Genomic DNA, 21,977 nt, shown 5'->3' on the forward strand with positions numbered 1-21,977 from the left:
CACGCCCTACCATAATTGTATCACGTGCAATCTAATTCCATTGGAAGTGGATCAGATTTGCATTGCAGGTGATAAAAGAGTTTGACGTTCAGAAGCTGTAAATTAGAATGAATACTTACGGTCATAAACTGGGAGGACAGTACGGCATGCTATAGGGAACAAGACTCTTGGCATGATTTCATAAATTGTCTTTTCGTTTGACCTTTGCGTTGTCTATTTTATATTTTACTAAACTTTCACAGTATGGTCAGATGAAGCTTGGTGAAACAACATATGCCCTAAGTGCAATCTCAACAATCTAGTCCAGTCCAATCAATGGGGAGCTGTTGAGTCCAATATGATCTGAAAATCAGGGTTTTACTAACCTTTTATCCTCTCACTACTCTCAAATTAGCTCATTGATAGATTCATAATTTCCATCTATTGATCAGACTTTCTCAGGATGACTGAATTGTATTGTAACTGTGGGAGACACTGTATCCTTGAAATCTACTTGGGTGAATCACAGCAGTAATCATCTGCACCTGTCTTCATTAAAACTACTTACTGATACATCCTATAAATGATTATAGTTTTTTATTTGATTTTTATTAATAAGTACGGATTGACTTTTTCCAATTCCTGAGTAATACGGACAGTCTATTAGTTTCAAAGTTGAGACTGTTCCTAACCCGTAACCAAGTTATTGAGATTGAGTCTGCAAATTGTCCCCCAAGATTCCTTAGAACTGAGGAACAGAAGTTTTTTTGCACTAACAAAGCCTGTACTACGGTAAATGGCATGCTTTCTGAGTGCAAAATCACAATGTACAAAATGGACATTGAGAGTCAGAAATTACTTAGTGACCAGCAGAGACTACATCGCAAGTCCTTAAAAATCGTAACAAAAAGGGATAGTTTGAGAGGCCTCCACTCTTCCTTGTGACTCGTCAGGATGAGTATCAATTGTTTCTGGCAGTAGCTAGCCACTGATGCATCACAGACTTTTGGAAGCAGCCATTACCTTTTAGCACAGAAGTAACTCTACTTGAAGGACACCTTCCACACCAGATACTAGCATAGGAGGTAGAAGCCAGCCGTCTTGGAGGTGGCGGTATGCTCCTCACAATGCCTCAGCATTCTGCCACATTTTATTGCTTTCTCTATCTCATTAAGGGTTAGGGGCTGCCGAAAAGGCATTTTACAAATTTGGACATAATGAAGGGGGTCTTCTGTCACTTCAAGACCTTGACTGCTGCATTTAGAAACAATCACAAAGATTCACAGAGGGAATCCTACCTCATAAATATTAATGAGGCAGGCATTCTAGGAATCCCTACACATGTCATTTTCGCACTGGGCCATATTTGTACATTGACACAGCACAAAAAAAGATTTGTGTCACATCACAGCTGCTGTGCAAACAAGCACTGGCAAAGCCAACAGGTCTCGACTATGAGACCTATTGGTTTGGTCAATGATTTTAGTCATGCTGTATTGTTGTGCAGCATGGCTTGAAATAGTGTAAACAAATTTGCCATGATGCATCCAGCTCATCATTTTGTAAGTGCGCACCATCGCAGATGAGTGCATCTACAAAATGAGGTGAGCCTTTTTATTTACCAATCCAATATGGAGCAGTAAATGAAATGTTGCACAAAGTGCTATTTTTTTATATAGTGCTAATGCACATTTTTGATACTGTGTTATTGTGCTTGCCAGAAAAAAACAAATGGGGGAGTGCATTTGGGAGGGAGGCGGGTGGTCAAGGAAACAGAGAGGAAGGGAGGGCAAGAGAGACTGGTGCAGGTGGGGGAGAGGACAAGTGCAAGGAAACAAAGACGAAGCATATGGACAACAAAGTGTGGGTGGGCGGGGATATGGAGCAGCTCACAGATAAAGGAGGATGGGTAGGCTGAAATGGGAAGCAAACTGAGAGTGGGCTGGCAGGGACTGGGAAGCTAACGCACAACAGGGGTGGGGAAGCATGAATGGCAATGGATGAGGAGCTAGTAGTGATGAAGAATGGAGACTAAGGCAACGGGAAGAACACCTGGGCATGAAATGGGAACACAAAGTGCACATGGAAAACAGCTCAAAAACACATGCACTCTCATTTAGTGCTCTACCAAAAATAGTAGTACATGAAAAGGGAGCATTAGAAAGACACAAGTAATGGGTCCATGCTCCAAGGGAGGAACAAGCAGCAGAATAAGAAAGAAAGCCACACAGGAGCTAATAAATAAGAAGCAAACACATGAGAGTAACAATAAAGCCAACCAATAATAAGCAATGGGCAGGCACTAAGTACACTGTTAATTAACAATATGTCTCGCAACAGTCAGCGCAGGCACTTTTATGTGCTTCCTAAAAACCATTTAGGATGCAATCAAAACTTCGTACATTTTGCTTACTGCCTATCCAAATTGTTTGAGTAATCAGTCATGGTCTAACTCAAAAGAGGTGGCCTGGAGGTTGCATCAAGATACTGTATAATAACATTTGCACTGTTGCAGTAAAGAGGGTAATGTTCTGTCAGAGCTGTAATTTCATATAAAAGAATATGTACAGTAATAAGGGTAAACAAAGGATGAGAAGTACACAATCATATAAGTAATAAAATATATAATACAGTCCAAACATTGGACATTCAAATAATACACAACATATACCATTTGCAATCACTAACTGACAGCAAATGCTCCTCAGTTTGTAACAAAAGGAAACAAGAGGGCCACAATCCTCCTTCTTAAACACTGTTTCTGGTGACTGAACGATCGTAAACCCAGAAATCTCATAATACAACTGGGGCATCTTGGAAGTAAAGAAAAGCGGAACTCTACAAAAGCAGAAGCAAATATCTTAAAGGGGGAATTAAAGGTTGACAAGATGGGTAAATTGTATGTTTTCTCATCATGACACACTTTTGATTACCACACCAAAATTCAGAGTCAGGGAATCACAAATTCACCCTTAAGAGAGCCTCCACGGGCCCTGCAGGCAGCCCTTTCACCACAGGGATAACACTTTTGAAGCATCTGGAGGTGTGCCCTACTGAGACTGTTTCCCCATATTTATTTTTACTGCCTAGGTCCGCTACGCAGGACATAGTGGACCAAGTTGAGAAGAAACAATAGCCCTCATGCACGGGGAGAAATCTCCCTGAAGGTCATGTTACTGACTTTTGTTTTTCACAAACACATCCCTACTTTGGGAGTTTATTTGTGAAAATAATAAATGCTGAGTGTGCAATAAAATGGCACTCCGTCAGCGTTCAGTGATGCCAAATGTGAGCAGCCCCAACATCGGGCACACATTCAGTACAGAGATGCCAACAGATAGGGTGGGATTTCAAAATACGGTGGGTGGTCCTTTGCCAAACTTGGGCAGAGTCGATGACCGGACGTGTGGACTAGCCCACTGCCCGCCAGACATCAAATGATGCTGCTGGTGATCAACGTTTATAGTTATGGAACTAGGAAGGAATGCTTTTCTATTATTTAGAAATATAATCTGCCTTGGGGTCCTAGAGACTGGGGGTACTGACTTTCAATCAGGGGATACAAATTGCCCAGAGACAATCAGTGTTTGATCCTGCAGGCACAAGGTCCCGCAACAGGACTGATCAAGCTCCCTTTGAGTTATTTGGATCCGGCTAGCACACAGTGCATCTTGCTACAGTACATCAGGTCGCATCAGGTGATCCAAAGATATGTCTCGCAAACATTTGTTCCAACACCCAAGCCCCTTAGACTGGTGATGTGCCTTTGAATGGAGTGCGCTTTCTAGGCACAGTCATCACTCATTTTTACTCTCTGGTGAGTGGGAGAGAGGAGTTGCTTGTGCTTTGTATCTGCATCTTTGAACTCTTTTGGTTCTGACTTCCTCGGAGGGACAGTCACCAGAAGGCAAGCCAGCAAAGTTTAAGCAGATCAAAACGCCTAGAACTGAGGAAACAGGAAGCTCACAGCTTAGTGCCCTGAAAACACCCCAGCAGGGCCTGTGAAGGGTTGGGTCATGTGGATATTCAGTTGCCAGGCCTTGCGTATTCACATCAGGTCCGGAAATGGAGACAAACGAGATGAAAGTAAGTAGTTGAGGACTGTTCTGTCCTTGTTTCTCTGTGGACCGTGGCTGTTTAATCTCTTGCGCTACCCATTCTCATCTGAACTGATGCTCATAATATGCCAAGGATAACTCTAATGATAGGTGAATCAAATGTGACCATGATCAGGCACCATTCTGCGCAGTTCTGATGTGCGCAGTCTTTGTGGCAAAATTCCACCATACACAGTGTTGCAATCAAGCACATTGTTCAGAAATATGAAGGAGAGTCATCTGACAAAAGTCATAGCACTTATGGGGAGGCCAGTAAACATGATCCCTGGGTGTAGCTATGCACCCTAAGAACTTCAGATTGATGCATTTGGTCAGGACTAGGTAAAAGTACCCCCACTGTTGGATGGTTTGACTAAAAGAAGTCCTCGGAAATCTTGAGGTACACTAAGGCTGCCCCTAGAGGTTACTATATCTGCAGTTTGGGGGCTTCTTTTGAATCAAAGAGCCCTCAACCTCCGCCTTAAATGGAAAGAAAGAGGAGAATCCACAAAATCAAAGAAATGGTAGATGCAGTATCACCGCATTGATGGTTTGGAATTTTTATTCTTAGAAGTACATTTCACAAAGATGTCCAATTAACCTGAAATATTTGCAAAGTCTGTTTCAGCAAACAGAGCAGAAAAAACATGGCAGTGAAATTGTGCAAACATTGAATTAATTCACTTACTATTGATCATCAATGTGCGCTTCAGCACATGAATGCATGAATTCTACTTTTTATGATGATGCTGCATGCTGTTTTCCTTCTCTTTCACTGTGCTCAGAGCTTGCTGGGCTCCTCTTTATGGAGGTCTCTTCTGGCATTTGTCTGCCTCTGCGGTTGTTCGGGCAGACAAGTCCACTCTGATTCTCTCTTTGCCCCACCAAATACCAATAACTTGAAAGATGGCTCGTGTCACCGTCGCCACAGTACTTAACCCAGCATCACTTTTTCGTATGAAAGACTCAATATGCATGTTCTCAACAAGGCTTAATATGTAATCAATTTTTAAGATTCTACATTAAATCTCGTAAGCTGGACAGCGGAGGGTAGGGTTCAACAATTACACCATTTCCCTGCCACACAACAACCCCCCACAGGTTTTATGCCATGCTTGAGGGGGTGAGGGCATTTTTTGCTCATCCCGTGCCCGCTTGTTAAGGTGAGTAAGGCCCATATTTATACTTTTTCACGCAAAACTGTGCTGGCGTAGTTTTGCGTGAAAAAGTATAGCGCCGGCTAGCGCCATTCCAAGACGCCGGCTGGGCACCATATTTATGGAATGGCGCTAGATGGCGTTGATGCCCTGTTAGCGTCCTTGTAAAGGATGCTAAGAGGGTGGGGGAGGTGTAGGGGAAACCGGAGCTTGTGCACCAAATTATGGCACTACACTGTTTAGAGGGAAAAAAATGCCTCTAAGCAGTGATGCGCCATTTTCTGGTCCACAAACACCATGGACATGGCTCCTGTCTTAGTAAAGACAGTAGCCATGCCCACCACCCCAGTGGCCATGCCCAGAAGACAAATGTAACCTGGGCATGGCCATTGGGGCCAGCGTCATGCAGGGGGCCCCAAGTCAGGGCCTCAGAGCGTGGAAAAAATAATTAAAATAAATACTTACCGGGACTTACCTGGGATGGGTCCCCTATCCTGTGGTGTCCCTCTGGTGTGGGTGGGGGTGTCCCTGGAGCCAGGGAAGGGCACCTGTGGGCTCATTCCATGGTCTCTGACCATGGCAATATGCCTACAAGTCCCCTAATGTCTGCCCATACCCAGGCGTTAAATAATGTGCTAAGCAAGCTTAACGCCATTATTTAAGGCCCCATCTCCCCGTGCTGGATTTTAGCATGGAGGATAAATATGGCGCTATGGCCATAACGTCCATTTCTGGATGGGAACGCCTACCTTGCATCTCATTGACGCAAGGTAGGTTTTCACGTCCAGAAAACAACGTTAACTCCATAACTTTGGCGCTAGACGTGTTTAGTGCCAAAGTATAAATATGAAGATAGGTTTGCGCTAATTCAGCACAAACTGAGTATAAATATGGGCCTAAGTGTTTTGCACCCTTTATCGAAAATATTGGCTCTTTAAGATAGTGAGTGAATCATTTTGGATGAGAAAAAACACAACAGGCCCAATCCACAAACATAGTAGTGAGAAACCACCGTCAGCTATTCAAGTCTAAAGCTCACTGTTGTTTTACCACTTTATAGAATTCATGAAATCCGATTGGAATTTACATTGAAGATATGCCTGGTACACGTATTTTTTATACATATTGCATTAAAAATCATGTGATTTTCCAATCAGGATACCATTCGTTCTGCACTTAGTTCTCCGAGAAAGCATTCCAGGAGAGGAAAACCTTAGAAGTTTGTGAATGTTCGCAAACGAACTATTCAAGGACATTCACAAACATTCAAGTTTAACCATGCCTTGGGACGCCCACGAGTACCATAAATCCCACCCCTTGAGTAGACTTTACGGGTAATGAGCTCTCCACATTCGTGGCAAAGATCTTTGCAGCGTGAAAAGGGGTTACACCTGCGAGGAATCCCTTTGTGAATTCCTTGCAGGGCTAAGTAATGTACACCCAGAAGGAAACTTCTGCTTCTGCTTGACTTTGCGAGTACTAATGGAGATGACAAATAAATACTGTGTGTGTTAGCTTAACAACTTTGAACGGAGTATATTTTACAACTCCTCTCCTCACGAAGACATACGCCTGCTGACCCCACCGCCAGTGGCATGTGGCATGTTTTTATTCGGCGTGCATCCGCTTTCTGGGATCAGCTCAGCGGCTGCCTAATTCAAACCTGGCTCTACAGAGCCTCGCGGCTCTGCTTGGACTCACACCAATTCCAATATTTCGCAGATATGAGCCTAATCTCTCATTGTAATTTATGACTCAATTGCCTTTAAGTACCTCGAAACGAGCTCTCCTTCCTCCAGATGACTGGGTCGTGGTCAGGCTGCGAGCGTTAGAAAGAAGCGCGAGGCCTGCTCTACAGTGCAGATGTGCTTAACACGTGCTATCAAAACATTGCTCCGGCCAAGCAACTGTATTTATTGTAGTTGGGGGAACATCCACATTCTTCCAACTAGAGACTCTAATTTCTCATGTGGAGAGCACAGGCTTGTGGGAGATTGTCTTCTAAGAAGCATTTTTTGTATTTTATCATTTGGATGAACGTTCTGGAAGCTTTCGTACTGAAGTATTAGCGTTTGCAATGGCTCATGAAATTCTTGTAGTTCACAGTGCACCAAAATACATTTATTAAATATTTATTGTGTTCTGGCCTTGATTGGTTATGTTTTACCTGGCTCCATGTCACGCTCTTGCAGTATTTAAGATGAGATTGGAGGAATTCCGAATTCAGGCTCTAATTTCGAGGCCAAGTACTTTCCATTTTGGCTGGCAAAATGAGTTGCTAGCTAAAGTAGGTATTACAAGCTTCGCATGACCACCGCAATTTCCTTTTTTTAAACTGACATTTCACCTGCTAGAAGCGGGTAAAAAGTGTGGGTAATAATGAGGCTGGGGACGGCGAAACACATAAGGGGGTTCTTATAGTTATTCCTCATTTTTTAGTTGAAAACCTGCGATAGGCTACGTTTCTCCATCACAAAAGTACCGATCCCCATGTGCTGGTCCTTTATCACTGCTCTGGGCCCTAACAAGGGCATATTGGTGAATCGAGATTCTTTTTCCTGCGGGAAGAGCACCACGTGGTTGAAAATTACAGGAGACTGTAGGGAAACCTGGAGGACTCCACAGGTGGCAAGGGTCTTGCCAGTAATGCCAGCTGAATAGGTAGGAGGAGAACCAGTGAAGGACATCAATGGTAAATCCCATTGGAGAATCCATGGTGCTTATGAAGGTGGGATGTTAGGCGAAGGCAGCTGCGAGGTCCAGAAATGTCAGCAGGCAGAGGTCATCTTCATCTGTAGTCAAGAGGGCATTGTCTAAGATATGTAAGCGGTCTCTGTGCTGAAGCTAGACTATTAGCTTTGCAGCAGATGGTTAACATTTATGTAATCTTGGGGTTGAATATTGACTGTTTTTAGTCAATGATCTTGCAGATAAATGGTAGGTGAATGATGGGCCAATAGTTGGCAAGGTCATCAGGGTCCAGTGTAGATTTCTTAGTGAGTGGGAGGATCTGGCTTGTCTTGAGATATTCTGGAAAGATGACTTTGGTATGTGAAGTATTGACAATGGTAAGTAGGGGTAAAAGAGTGTACCCAGAGAGAGGTTTGATGAAGGACGATGGTAAGACATCATCTTAATAGGAAGTAGCTTTGAGGGATCGGAGTATGCCAGTAAGATCTGTACGAGATGATACTTTGAAGGTGGATCAGCTGACCATTACTGGATTCTACTGGAAGAGGTAGGTGTAAAAGATGAATCAGGCTTGGTGTTGTTGATGTGCTGTTCGGTCTTCAAAACTTTTTCATAGAAGAAGAGGTTGATGGGATTGCATGTTTCCGTGGAGTGAGGAATAGGTTGGTCTGAGAGGAGGGTGATGCAGTGCTTGACTGTCTTCAATAGCAGTCTGCTGCAGTTGGTGACTAAATTCATGGTGTTGATATAGTACTTTGCTTTGATTAATGTGATGAACTGTCTGCATATTGTGCGGATGGACTTCAATGTCAAGAGATCCTCAGGAGTTCGGTTTTCATTTCATTTTCATTTCTGTCTACAGTTGGAACATTTATTGTCAGCAAGGTCTTTGAGTACCAGGATGCTGAAGGCTTTGGCTTGCACTTGTGCAATATAATTGGGGATTGGTGTTCACACAGCTTTCCAAAAAAGCACTGTAACTTGCTTTCCTAGGGTGTAGCCCCAGGAGAACTTATGGATGACTGCGAGGTTCCTCCCTTCTTATGTCCATGGTCCACAAGATAGATGCTATAACTTGTGGAAAAAGGACAACTAGGATATGTGAATATGTGGACATGAACCTTGTTTCTGGGACAATGAAGACATCAAGCTTGTGATAGGTCATAAGGTCTGCAGTGTCTGGTACCTTGTATATTGGCTCAATGCCCAACACAGCCTTTGGACATTTAGAGCATGGCAGCGGCAAAGAAAAATTATAATGCAATATTACCCAGAAATAGTTCATTTGGTCCTAGCTACCTTCTTGGTAACCTTGTCAAAGAGTTGGTGATTGTTTCTAATATAGCTACGTAAAAAGGTGACACCATATGCAAATCGTTCTTCACCGTGCTCCCCAATGGAACAGTCCAACCCCTAACTGCCAGGCCAGGTCCTCTCTGGACTAGAAACAAGCATCCTGCGATCAGTTTGGGGGTATCGCCTCCTCATAATCCAGACTAGCTTGAATCCAGTGGCACAGTGAACAAGAGACCAATGTCTGGGCATACTCGTGCCACTTAGGGCGACAAATACAAAAAGAACAGATGATAGACGGAATGCTGAACAATGTCAAACATTCACCCCAGTCACAGATATGGGCCTAAATCCATTGTTTTTTGCTCGCCATACCATTCCAGTTTGGACGCAGCCATATGCAAATTAGTCTTGACCCTGCTCCCCATGGGAACAGTCCAGCCTGAACTGCCAATGGTGCATTATTACCCAGAAATAGTTCATTTGGCCCTAGCTACTGTCTTGGTAAGCTCGTCATAGAATTGGTGATTGTTTCTGATACAGATATGGAGGAAGGTGAACAATCACATGATTGATGTCTTGTTAGCCTCTTTTTGCAGCTTTTTAGGCCTGATATTAGCCAAAGCCTTTTAATTTCACTAAAGCTATACATATAATATACTTTCAGCCAGTCCTCTTTGATCTGTTTATGTGCCAGTCACTCGTTAATTATGCGCACTACAGGGTACATCATTGGGCAACAGTTCAGCTCACTTAAGCTATTTGCTAACTTCACGTCAAGTGATGGCATTATGCTCCTTCACAACAAGAGCATCTATACAAAGTAGTTCCCTTCACTACTAGAGACTGCGACGCCAAAGCATACTTTACTTTTTGGCAAATGTTTATTTTACATATCAGCAAGGGCCTAGTGAATCTTCAAAAATAAAGTTTTTCAAAAACCATGACAACACAAGCCATGACAAAGCTAAAAGACTGGTTGCCTACACATTAGTATGACCTCACATAGCCAACTGGGTTTCGTACCTTCAAGTAATGGTTTCAAGGATTCCATGGAAGACCTGAGTCTGTCCTTATGACAAGTTGAAGACCATGAACTCTGACTTCTCAGCCACAATAGAGCAGGAACACCCTGTAACTCCACAGGCAAGGGTCCTCCTTGTATAAGTGGTAAGGAACTCTATAGCCGCTCAATGAAACTTGTGAACAGTCTTTGAGAGTCCAGGATCCAGCTAGAGAGGGCTGATGAGAGACTAATTTGTCCACAATGAGACTCAAACTTTTTCTACCATTGGCTATGTGATTGTTGTTATCTATTTTCAGACAGAGTTTGGGTAAATGGTGTGGATTAGTCCAGGAGCCAAACCTGCAGCCAAGACCACATGTTGATAGTCAAGTACAAAGGCAGTACAATGGCTTCCCGCAGGAACCTTGCTTACATAGAAATAAGGCACAGGTAAAAATACACAACACAATTTAAATGTCTGTAAAATGAAGTAATCAACTTGGTAGGAGGACTTGTGACTAGATAGCTGTCAATCTGATCAGATAAGAACATCAGGTCTCCTCAGACCTTCTGATTGCCCAGCCAGAAAATCTGGTCTTTAAAAATCACTGGCCCAAAGCCCTGGCTGCCACCCTATCCCATCCCAAGGCACAAGGGTGCATGGAACGCTACCCCTGCCAACCCACAGCCTCTGCTATGCTATAGTGCCCTCCGTAATCCCTGCCTCCCACCCCGTGCCTCCACCTACTTCCAATTACCACCGTCTGGAAGCAGATGGTAATTGGAAGCGGATTGGCCCTTGGAATGGCACCACCCCATGCATATTTAGACTCAGTAATTCCAAATCTGTGTGTTATTCCTCATCGCAGAGACAAAGACTTCTACTGGACTGATTTATGAAAGGCGATACTGTCCAGAAATGTTATTTCCAATCACATGGTATCTCAAAAACTAAATGCGACCACCTCATAATCAGGGCATTTCACTAAATTCACAACCCTTATGAATATTGTTAGAGTAATTATTGTGAGGTAATTGTCACCAGAACCAAAATAGGCTGGTTGCTGCCCCTTACATAGTGGTCTGTTTTGGTGATTATTATTTATATATCACTATTAAGGGAAGGGTAATGTCACCACACTGCACATGAATGGCAGAGGTTTGAAGAAGAGAACGAAGCATAGAAGACCCAGTTGCCCCACAGACAGGAAAGACCTTAGTGTGTCTAAAGAGAACATGGCGGTTCATGTTGGTATGCACTGATTTACGATTATGCTGGGTTTATGCAGGCAGGGATTTACAGCCAGTAAGAATATTTTGCTTTCAATAATTTCCCAAATAATGGCTTATTTTTCGTTTGGGTTTCAATAGTACTATGAAAGTTGTGGCTCTGGATACAAAGTTTTGATGAGTGAGACCAGTTTCTAAGGAGCGTTATATGTGTATACATTGTTTCGTTGAATACTTTAGTATTTGAAAGGTGTCTTGAAAGTGAAGCAGTGAATGTGGTGAGGCTGTAATATGGTCCCAGCATAGGCCAGCCACCAATCTGGCAGGATTTTTGGTGTCCACAAGGAGTGAATGATTTTCTTTTGTAAACACAGATTCTCACTCACCTCCCCCAAATATTCTTGTGTTCACTTCCAGGATGGGCTCACGTGGCTGGGGGTGGGGGAACAGAAGGCGCGTGAAAAAAATATTTAAAAAAAAATAATAATTTAAAAAGTACCTGCTTTGCTACCGTGCCGCGCTCCTCTCCTGTAGCTGCTGCAGGCACAGGTTCCCAGCCTGCCCTGCACCAATCCTGACGCTGCTCAAAGCAGCGTCAAGATTGGCAGGGCACTCCCAGGCAGACTGAGAGCCTGTGCAGGCTTTCTCCAGCCTGGGCTGGAGACAGCCCTGTGCGCATGTGTGTTTGGCCGGCCCGAGACGGCCGGCCAAACACACATGCGCTCTGAGGGGAGTGCACAGTGCACTCCCCTCAGTTCGTCACCCCTAATGCCCCACCCCTTTTACATGGAAAGGATAATAAACAGCGTTTATTTTTCTTTCCATGTAAAAGGATTTGCAGCGGTTGCTGCTGGCGGAGGCGACGCTCCTCCGCCCATACGGAGGAGCCGCGCCTGTTTACTTCCCAACCTGTGCCACTTGTTAGCATTTTTTTGTGTGCTTCCTTCTTTGCTGCTCAATTCACCAACAAATCAATAATTTATCACTTTGCAAATGTAAAAATGGTACACTGCAGCAGTGTAAAGTGGGACTGGCCAAAGAAGTGGCAGAAATGGCAGGAATGGGAAATAATCTCAAAATAAGAGATGGAGCTTGCTGGTCTTAGAGAAAGAAACATTGGCTAAGCTAATAGGTTTCAACTTTAAAATGCTTAGCTATTGGTTTTGCAACAGTTTTTTAGTAGCAGGCAGAAAAAAGGTGGAGAGTCAAAGAAAAAGTGGTGGGAGAGAACAGGGAAACACACACACCCCAGTGGTGTGCTGAATATTAAATAGACAAGCATTGGCAAAGCAGTAGTTCTCGCCTGTGCAAGAGCTATTGGCTTTACCAATGTGTTTTAGCCATGTTGTACACCAGCGTGGCTGCTGATCAGCAAGGCCGAAAGTTAGTGGCCTAGCGGAGAGTGGTGTGGTGTGTTGTAGAGTGGAGTAGAGTGTTGTAGAGTGGCATACACTGGAGTGACACAGAGTGGAATGGACTGGTGTAAAGTGCATTGGTGTAGAGGGTGGCACAGTTTAGTGGTATAGAGTGCAGAGGCATTGAGTGCTTGGCATTGAATTCAGCGGCCTACAATGCAGGTTGTAGAATGCAATAGTGTAGATTAGAGTGGTGCATAGTAGAGTGCAGTGGTGCAGAGTTGAGTGGAACAGATTGGAGTGACACAGATTGGAGTAGTGCAGAGTGGAGTGGCGAGGAGTGGGAGGCTCAAAGTAGAGTGGCACAGAGTAGAGCAGAGTAGTGAAGTGTTGTACATAGTGAAACGGCGCAGAGTTGAGTGAAGCAGAGGGCAGTGGCGTAGAGTAAAGTCCAGTGGCGTACAGTGCAGTGGCATAGAGTGGTGTAGAGTAACATAGAGTGGTGCAGAGTAGAGTGCAGTGCAGTAGAGTGCAGTGCCATAGAGTGGAGTAGTGCAGAGTAGAGTGGAGTAGAGTTCAGTGGTGGAGAGTGTAGTGTTGCAAAGCAGAGTGTCAGAGTGCAGTGATATGGAGTGGCAGAGAGAGCAGTGGAGTAAAGTACAGTGAGGTAGAGTAGAGTGCACTGGCAAAGAGTGCAGTGCCATTGACTGCAGTTGTGGAGAGTTCACGGGCATAGAGTGCAGTGGTTAAGAGTAGAGTGGCATAAAGTGCAGTGGCACAGTGTGGACTGGTTCAGAGTAGAGTACAGTGGCACAGAGTGTGGTGACAAAGACTAGATTGTTTCAGAGTAGAGTGAAGTGGAGTAGAGTGGAGTGGTGCAGAGTAGGATGCAGTTGCGTAAAGTGGCATAGAGCGTAATGGAGTAGAGTAAAGTAGTGGAGTGCAGAAGTATCGCGTGTAGTGGTACAGTGTAGATTAAAGTGCCATAAAGTGGATTGGTGTAGAGTGCAGGGGCATAGAGTTGAGTGGCGAAGAGTGTATTGACATAGAGTGCAGTGGCATAAAGTGCAGTGTTGCAGAGTGGTGTAGAGTACAGTGGTGTAAAGTGGAGTTTTGTAGAGTAGATTGATGTGACCTAGAATGAAGTGGTGTAGCGTACAGTGGTGATGAGTGCAATGGTGGAGAGGAGAGTGGCAAAGAGTGTACTGGAATAGAGTAGAGTGGTACCGGGTAGAGTATAGAGGCGTAGCATGAAGTGGCGTAGAGTGCAGTGGCGTAGAGTGGAGTGGTGCAGATGCAATGGCATGGAGTGAAGTAAAGTGGAGCAATGTAAAGTGGAGTGCAATGGTGCAGAATAGAGTGGAGTAGCGTAGAGTGGAGTACTCATGGTGTGGTAGCACACTGCCTTTACAGACAACACGTTTTCAATTCAAATTAACATTACATTTGCACAGACATACAGGTTTAGTAACAAAACTATACAGTGCACAAACGAAAATCTGTGGAAGTTGCATCATCTAGTGTAATGATTTGTTTTGATCAAACAAAAAAACAAAAATTGTGCTCCATTTGTGTTTCTAATTCGAAATGTTGTTGTGTGTTACGAAATCACTCTTTCCTAACCCCAGTACGCAGAAAGACTGTCACATCAATCCTCTCACTTTGAAGTCAGAGAAAGAAAAGTAAACAAGCACCCTCAGAAGACTGCGCCTGACGTTTGACCTTGGTCTTTGAATTCACAGAAATTGTGATGAGACAAGAACAAGATTTGCAGGCCTGTTTACAGAAAGGGAGCACTCAGAAAAATATTGTAATTAAGGTTTGGGCAAGGGAAGGTACAAACTCAAGATGGACAGTCTAAAGCAAACAAAGCTAGTAAATGGAAAGCAAGAAAATGTAAGTTACAATCCACAAACCTAAAGACAAGCAACAGGCAGAATGCATTCCGAGGTCAGCTTTCTGAATGTCCCCAAGATGTCTTTAGCAAACCTGTCAGCTGTGCTCGCTGGTTGGTAGGCTGCAACCTAAAGCACAGTCCCATGAAGTATGCAGTAGAAGGAGACAACTCGTCCAATCAGAGCACTGTGAGACTTACATGTTCCTGTGCAGGACAAACGCACAAATTGAGAGGAAAGAACTGAATAAAAAACAGACAACAGATAGAAAAAAGCCATCCAATCATGAGCAAGGGGCTGATCCAACGCCCATTCTAAGTATTAGTTAATCACATTTATACGCAGGGCCAATGGAATTATACAATTCTGCAGCCACTGCAATTTTTGAAAAAGTATGAATTTGCTACTTTTGCCACATAATCCGCCATCTGCTGCATAATCTGCAGAATTTAACAGAATTTTTTTTTTCCTAGCTCAAACAGATCAAAAGTTACTAAACACATGGCAACACATGTTCTTGGATACTGGAAAATCTGTCACACAGGTTAAATGATCATCTTTCAGTTACTTATTACTCTGGGTGTTAAGTTGGTACCAATTGGATGAAATATTTTCGCAAAAAGAGTTCCCTTGTGTGAACATAATAAAATAATACATTCATACTATCACAAAATGTGCCACATAATTTGCCATTTTTTGCTGCACAAGTCAGTCAAACCTGGTGCATAAGTTGGTCCTCCCCTGACGCATAATTCCAGTGACCCTAGTTATACACTGGAAACAATAGGTCTGCCTAGTGACAGTTAATTATGTCTGTAGTGGAGACCTAAAAATGGAAAGTCTCTCACTTGCCTTTGCAATAGAGAAGCAGTGAACAATCTCAGTGTCGGATGAGCGTGATCCTCTGAAGTGTCAAGTTGCATGTCTGGTACAGGTAGGATGCACTGGTTTCAAATACTAAATAAAGTGAGCTCATGACCACTGGTTGTATGGGTCACATTGGGTGCAGGCCAGCGTAGGGATCACCATGATTTCACACCAGTTGTATGTCAGAATATTATTAGCAAAAACATTGTCCGACAGAAATAGTCTGTCCTAAATATCATTAAAAGAAATATCATCCCATTGGGTGTATATTTTCTATTATGAACTGGAAAGGGCCAATACTTTTGTAAACAGTATTTAAGACACAATACTTCTAGCAGACAATATTTTGTTTATGATATTCTGGTACCAGGCCCAACGGAGCAATGTCTAAATTTGAGCTACAATGTGATGTGACTGGTGTTTTCAAAGTATATTAAAAGTATTTTTCATCAATATTTGAACCTATTTTCAAAGAGAACATATTTGTTACTTTTGGGTTAATCTTGATGCAGGTCTCCCAAACTCTGTGTTTATTAGCAAACTCCTTTCAAAATTATAACATCTGGATTGCAAACAAGAGAAACACCCTTACGTCAGCCTTTCAAATCGGTTTAGTAATACATGTTGTGGCCTTCAAGGTACATGATCTCAATCAACCCTTTAAGGCACAATTTTAATCTGAAAAGAGAGGCTCCCTCCACCGAACCTATGGTACCATATCCTATACCACTGATCAAACCTTTCAGTGTAGGAGGTGGCCATCCGGTATACCACAAATCAAACCTCTTATTACTGAAGGTGGCCCATCCTATGGCAACTACAGCATGACGCAGAGATACCAGTATGCAGAGGCCTAATTTATGAAAACATTCTCACTGCTCTATAATGGAAAGTATTGGTTTTGACTGGCCTTTAAACAGTCTGCCTCAGCAGAAGGGTTTAAGTTGGGTATTGGGATAAAATAACAGGGCACAACCATTCATGAAGACATTTTAAAATTGGCCCTGAACTATACTAATTTCCAGTTCCGCCAGGTGTAAGTGTGATAGCTGGCTATTGGAACTTGGAGTGGGCTCTAACAAGGACTGGGCTGGGTATTTTTCTAAACCAGTGGTTCCCAACCTTTTGACTTCTGTGGACCCCCATTTTATCAATACTGGAGCCTCGGGACCCCCACTGAATCATTATTGGAACCCGGGGACCCCCACTGAGTCATTACTGATAGCTGGGACCTAATATTATTACATTTTTTAAGCAGTCGCGGACCCCCTGTGGAGGCTTCGTGGACCCCCAGGTGTCCCCGGCCCACAGGTTGGGAACCACTGTTCTAAACCAAGGAAATCCCTGGGATCTTCCGTCACCAGCATGGAGGGAGAAGGAGCCCTGGATATTCACAGCCCATTTGGGACAAAGGTTACCCACACCATTATCCACCCCTCATCTGTGGAGTTCTCAGAGTCTACTATGCATGCCCAAGTATAATAAATTCTTGATCCCACTCCTATGGCCACAATGACCCTTGATGATCTTCTAGAGACCTACTGTAATTATATACAGCACAAGACAGTGGGAACCCTACACTGGATCCATAAGCTCCAATAAGAAGTACTCCAGTGCCCTGCTATGCATATGCAGCAGGCTACGGGTATAGGAATCTCTGGCAGCGCCTCTTGTCTGAGAATGTGAAATCAGTTTGATGGTATCTCTACTTTTGGGCAAACAGGCTAGTAGCAGAATCCTGTCAGAATGAGAAAGTGCCCTCTCCCACCAAACGAAGAACGGAATCCGAGATGTCTTAGCATCACTAAAAGAAGCATATTAGTGAGAGATCGGGATAGCAATGCAGTAAATTTCTTGAAATCATGGCATTGCTCAACAGTACAGTACAGGTCCTGGACATTTGGAAGCATGATATGCATAGAGAGCGCTAAATCTATTCTCAATGCAAGGGAATAAGTTGGGGATGACTACCCCTTTTTAATGCCATCCCAAATAAATCAGGTTGTAGTTCTGTGGTAAAGGATGTGGGGCATGAGCATCGCCTCAGGACACCTTCGCTGAGGCGGGCAAGAGGCAGTTGCAACATATGCACGGGTGTTCTGGGGGTACTTAGTGAATAATGTCTAAAGAGCTATCCTTTCATAACCACCTCCATAATGACGTGGACTCGTTTGACGGCCCTTTGGATAAAGCACGGGCAAGGTGGGACTGGCCTATAAGGCAATCAGGCAGTGCTCTATGGGCTAGTTTGACAGATCAGTTTGGCCGGTTTCCGTGATAACACTATTTTTTAAAGCTATATGCGCCGCTAAAGTAAGCCACTTTTATTGGGGTGCCTGGGACTACGTTTTTGCCAGTCCGACCCCTGGTACTGGGTGCATACATTTTCATGCTCGAATTTGTAGGTTCGTGTCCCCGAGTAAGAGTACTTATTTCAGCCTTCTGAGGGCAAGAAAACGAATCACTTTTACTCGTTAAAAGTGACGTCTATTGTTAAAACAGACCTATACTGTTTAAACCGCGATGGAGCCACAAGACCATAAGGGGAGCAAGCTTGACACACAAAACAAGTTATTATTGTTCGAAGGCAAAACCACAGGCCCGGGGTTAGAAAACCATGAAACCACAGGAAATGTGTCATTCCGAGAGGAAATGACAACCTCTTGTGAACTCAAAACGGAAAACAGAACGCACAATTATATGGCATAAAGAAGTCAAAACACCAGAGGAGAAGAAGAAAAAAGAAAATATAAGATTGGGAAATATATCCCACATAAAAAGCTGATCTTTCCCCAAAAAATAAATAAAGTAGAGGTTGCAGACCATAACCAGTTGATGTGGATAAATAAACTTAGCGGATGTGTGGTGCCCATAATGCCAACAAGCAGTTGCATGCGCTGCTCCTGGACAGTTGATAATTATTTGCTTCAGAAAAATCACATTTTCTGCAACTAAGCTTTCAAGAAAGAGCAGGAACTGGAAACTGATGTAGAGAAGTGTTCGTTTACAGTTATTGCAACAAAATAATTTGTAAGTGAAGCCACCTTAAATGATGGTACTGCTGTTCTCTGATTCTGTTGCCTCTCACCTAATGGCAAGACGATGGCACAATGGGTTAAGGACCCACTTTGAGGCCTGCGTCCCACAGATTCGAACCATGGCAGATTCAATCTAGAAGGTATACTGTGGCTAGAGGTGCCAGTGGTTCTGGGATTGTCCTTCTATATTCAACTATACTATACCAAGCGGCAGGTGTATTCCACTGCGCTACAATCAATCACCACTTGGACTCATTTAATGACACCAAATTTATTGCATCTCTCCTTTTAACCACAAGATACACTGCCCAGTACATATGAGATTGCAGGATTCCAGGCAACCCACTAGACATACATTAACATATTTTTAAACTTGCTTTTTCAAATAATTATAGAAAAAACATATTGCAGTATTACTTCCTTTCATTCTATACAGACTTTGCATAATTCATTCCCAAAATATTGTTCATATTGATTTTGTACAACAAACTATCCAGATGAACCTTCGCTTCCACAGAAATCACTATGTTATTGTTATATCAAAGTGAACATCAATAACAGTTGAACATGCTTTGAGCCAAATGTTTGTGAAACAAATCTGACCAACTGAGTCACTGGATGCATGCTCAAGGGAATCCTCTCCTGGATAGTATGTTGTTCTACCAGGATCTGAAGGCAGCAAGACTGATCAGAGGCCTTTGTTGCAGCTTAGCTTTTTGTTGGGAAAAGTTGTAAGTGTTTAAATGGTTTGTTGCCAAAATCTATCCCTGGTCGTTTTCTGTAATATGCTTTGTATCTATTTACCCTAATTGCTCCATCAAGGTGCCCTGTGGCATAATACTCTATGCCACTTTCCCATAGGTGTTATGTAAAATGATGCCCCCTTTTTACAAAATATAGTGAAGGCTCCCGACATATAATATAGTCTGGCTTCTTTATAGATATACAGGGACTTGAGTTGAGTGGTGTGGGCATTAAACACTGGTGGGCACCATGGACTACAGGGCCTGAGGGGCATGTTACAACCCTGGTGAATATGCAGGTCCCAAACAAACTGCAGGGCCACTATCCCAAAAGGGCACCTGGACTTTTCAGGTGTGGTTGGGGCTGAGAGGTTTACACATCCTGTCTACCAAATAATTATACAGAGGGAAAGCTAAGAACAGACATGCATCAGGCGGGCTGTCGATGGCTACCTGCGATATGCAGCTGGCATCAGTTCATGGGCTGCCAACATAAAAAACCTGCGGACCGGTACTGAAGTGTCCACTCTTAAGGTGAATTATTATAGATCCATTATTGCAATATGACATGTATAATCAAGCTGGCATGATATTCAAGGAGAAGTGAGAGACTGTTGCAGAGCAGAACCTTGTACAACTGTGAATAAGGGACATTTGTTGGCTTGACCACCATAGAATATAACTGTGAACTTTATCCATGTGAGGGGCCCTGCGGAGGACGTACCCAAGTGACAATGCAACAGGACGGTTTGTTGTGCTCATTTACTGTTGATGGGAGGTTGTGGAGAGACCTTTTGAAGGTGTTAGAAATGAGACATGATTGGAAACCAAGATGGTAAAAATCCATCATTTGTCAGATGAGCAAATCTTGCTGCAGTTCATGTAACAAAGACATTTTGTGGACAAAATTGCAGATAGGACCATCCTACGTAGGATCAGTGGTTGTATATTGATGTGTGCAAGCAAATTGATGAGGTATTCATCAGCGACCTCCCATGTTTAGCGCATGGTGAAGATATATTTACCCCTGAGGAAATAAATGCTGGTGACAAAAGTCCAGAATGGGCCTGCCTTGAAGGTGGCCAGCTGCATGCAGCAAGGAGGACGGCCCTCGTCTCTTGTCATGTGGTACCAGCATTGATTATGGAGTAGCTCCTGGACAAAGAGCACACGTAGTAAGCATGGATATTTATGTAATGATCTGTTCAGGCTCTGGTGATGTTGCTGATGGATTCCCTGGAAAATATGTTACCTGCCACAGCCACCAAGGCATCACATTTTCTCCCTTCACTAAATCTGGTTGCAAAGGTGTCACATGCATTATTCCTTAAACTAGTTGGACTGGAGGTGCCCCTGTGGCGTGACAATGAAACCCCTGCATCATTGCTTAGTGCCACTGAAGCACCTCAATATGGCTTAATAGGCATCCAACATATGTCCACCAGACACAGAAAGAGCAGCCTCAAAAGATGCCCCATGATACATGCTAGTAGAGAGTCCTAGGCCTTTCACTAGCCAAATAACGTTACTGCTGCTCTCGCCTTCTAGCAGTGTTATAAACTCCATGTACTATTTTCACGAATGATTAGCACAATCAGCCAGGGAATCGAGAGTAGACATTCCACTGCTCTAAGAAAGACTACTTCGTGCTATATTTATTTTTTTAACCCTCTGCGTGCGTCGGACGAGTGCGCACGTCCTTCACTGCAGTGCTCATGTGCGTCAGATGACTCCCGGCCATCCACGCACATGGCACATGAAATCCCTCTGGTGTGGGCACCAGAGGGATTTCATTTGGATATTTTCAGCCTTGGTGGGGAAGTGCTTCCCCAGCAACCAAGGATAAAAAAATCACCACCCTCAAATGTCGGTCGACAATCATTTTCTTTGGTGCTCAGGGGCCTATCTCAGGCCCTTGAGCGCCGATTTCAACAGGAGAGGTACCGTTGGAAAGGGGAGACTCTCTCCTTTCCAAAGGTACCTTGCCCTAGTGGATCCCTTCTTGGGGTTCACCTCAGGAGGGCAATCCCCAAGCAGGGATCCACTCCACTAGGCCACCAGGGAGGGGGCAAGGGCTTTTGCTCCCCCTTAATTTTTCAAGTGATACAGACTTTCTGCCCCCCTGGGTGGCAGATGGGAGCAATACCCCCTAATCTGCACCCCAGAGGGGGCAGAAATCCCAGTAGCCACCAGTAAGATTTCTATTTAGTAAAGGGTGGGGGCTGCTCAGAATGGGCAAGGCAATGCCTCTACCCACCCCAAAAATAGGAACAGTCTTTCTGCCCCCTGGGGCAGATGAGGGTTATACCACCCAATCTGCTCCCCCAGACACCAGCGATTTTTTTTTCTTCTATAAAACAGGGTTGGGAGCTGCCAAGAATGGGCAAGGCAATGCCCCCAAGGCCAAAAGTAGGCACAGTCTTTCTGCCCTCCCCCGGGGGGGAGGGCAAATGGGGGTTATTACTCCCAGTCTTCTCAGGGACGGGCAGAAAGCCCACTAGGCACCAGAGATTATTTTTGTAAAAAGATCTAGGGGTGGGGTCTGCCCAGACTGGATCCGACAATGCCCCTCCCGAAAAATAGGCACACTACCCCCCCCCTCACGGGGGACAGAAAGCCCATTAGA

The 21,977-nt window shown here is 43.9% G+C and overlaps 1 protein-coding gene across 1 annotated transcript in view; it reads right to left on the reverse strand.

The window, feature by feature from the left end:
• The window catches only part of ADAMTSL1 (ADAMTS like 1), a 731,427-nt gene that overhangs the window by 505,227 nt on the left and 204,223 nt on the right, over positions 1–21,977 (reverse strand). The window lies entirely within an intron of this gene.

This window comes from Pleurodeles waltl, chromosome 1_2, assembly GCF_031143425.1.
Source record: "Pleurodeles waltl isolate 20211129_DDA chromosome 1_2, aPleWal1.hap1.20221129, whole genome shotgun sequence".
NCBI classification, from domain to species: domain Eukaryota; kingdom Metazoa; phylum Chordata; class Amphibia; order Caudata; family Salamandridae; genus Pleurodeles; species Pleurodeles waltl.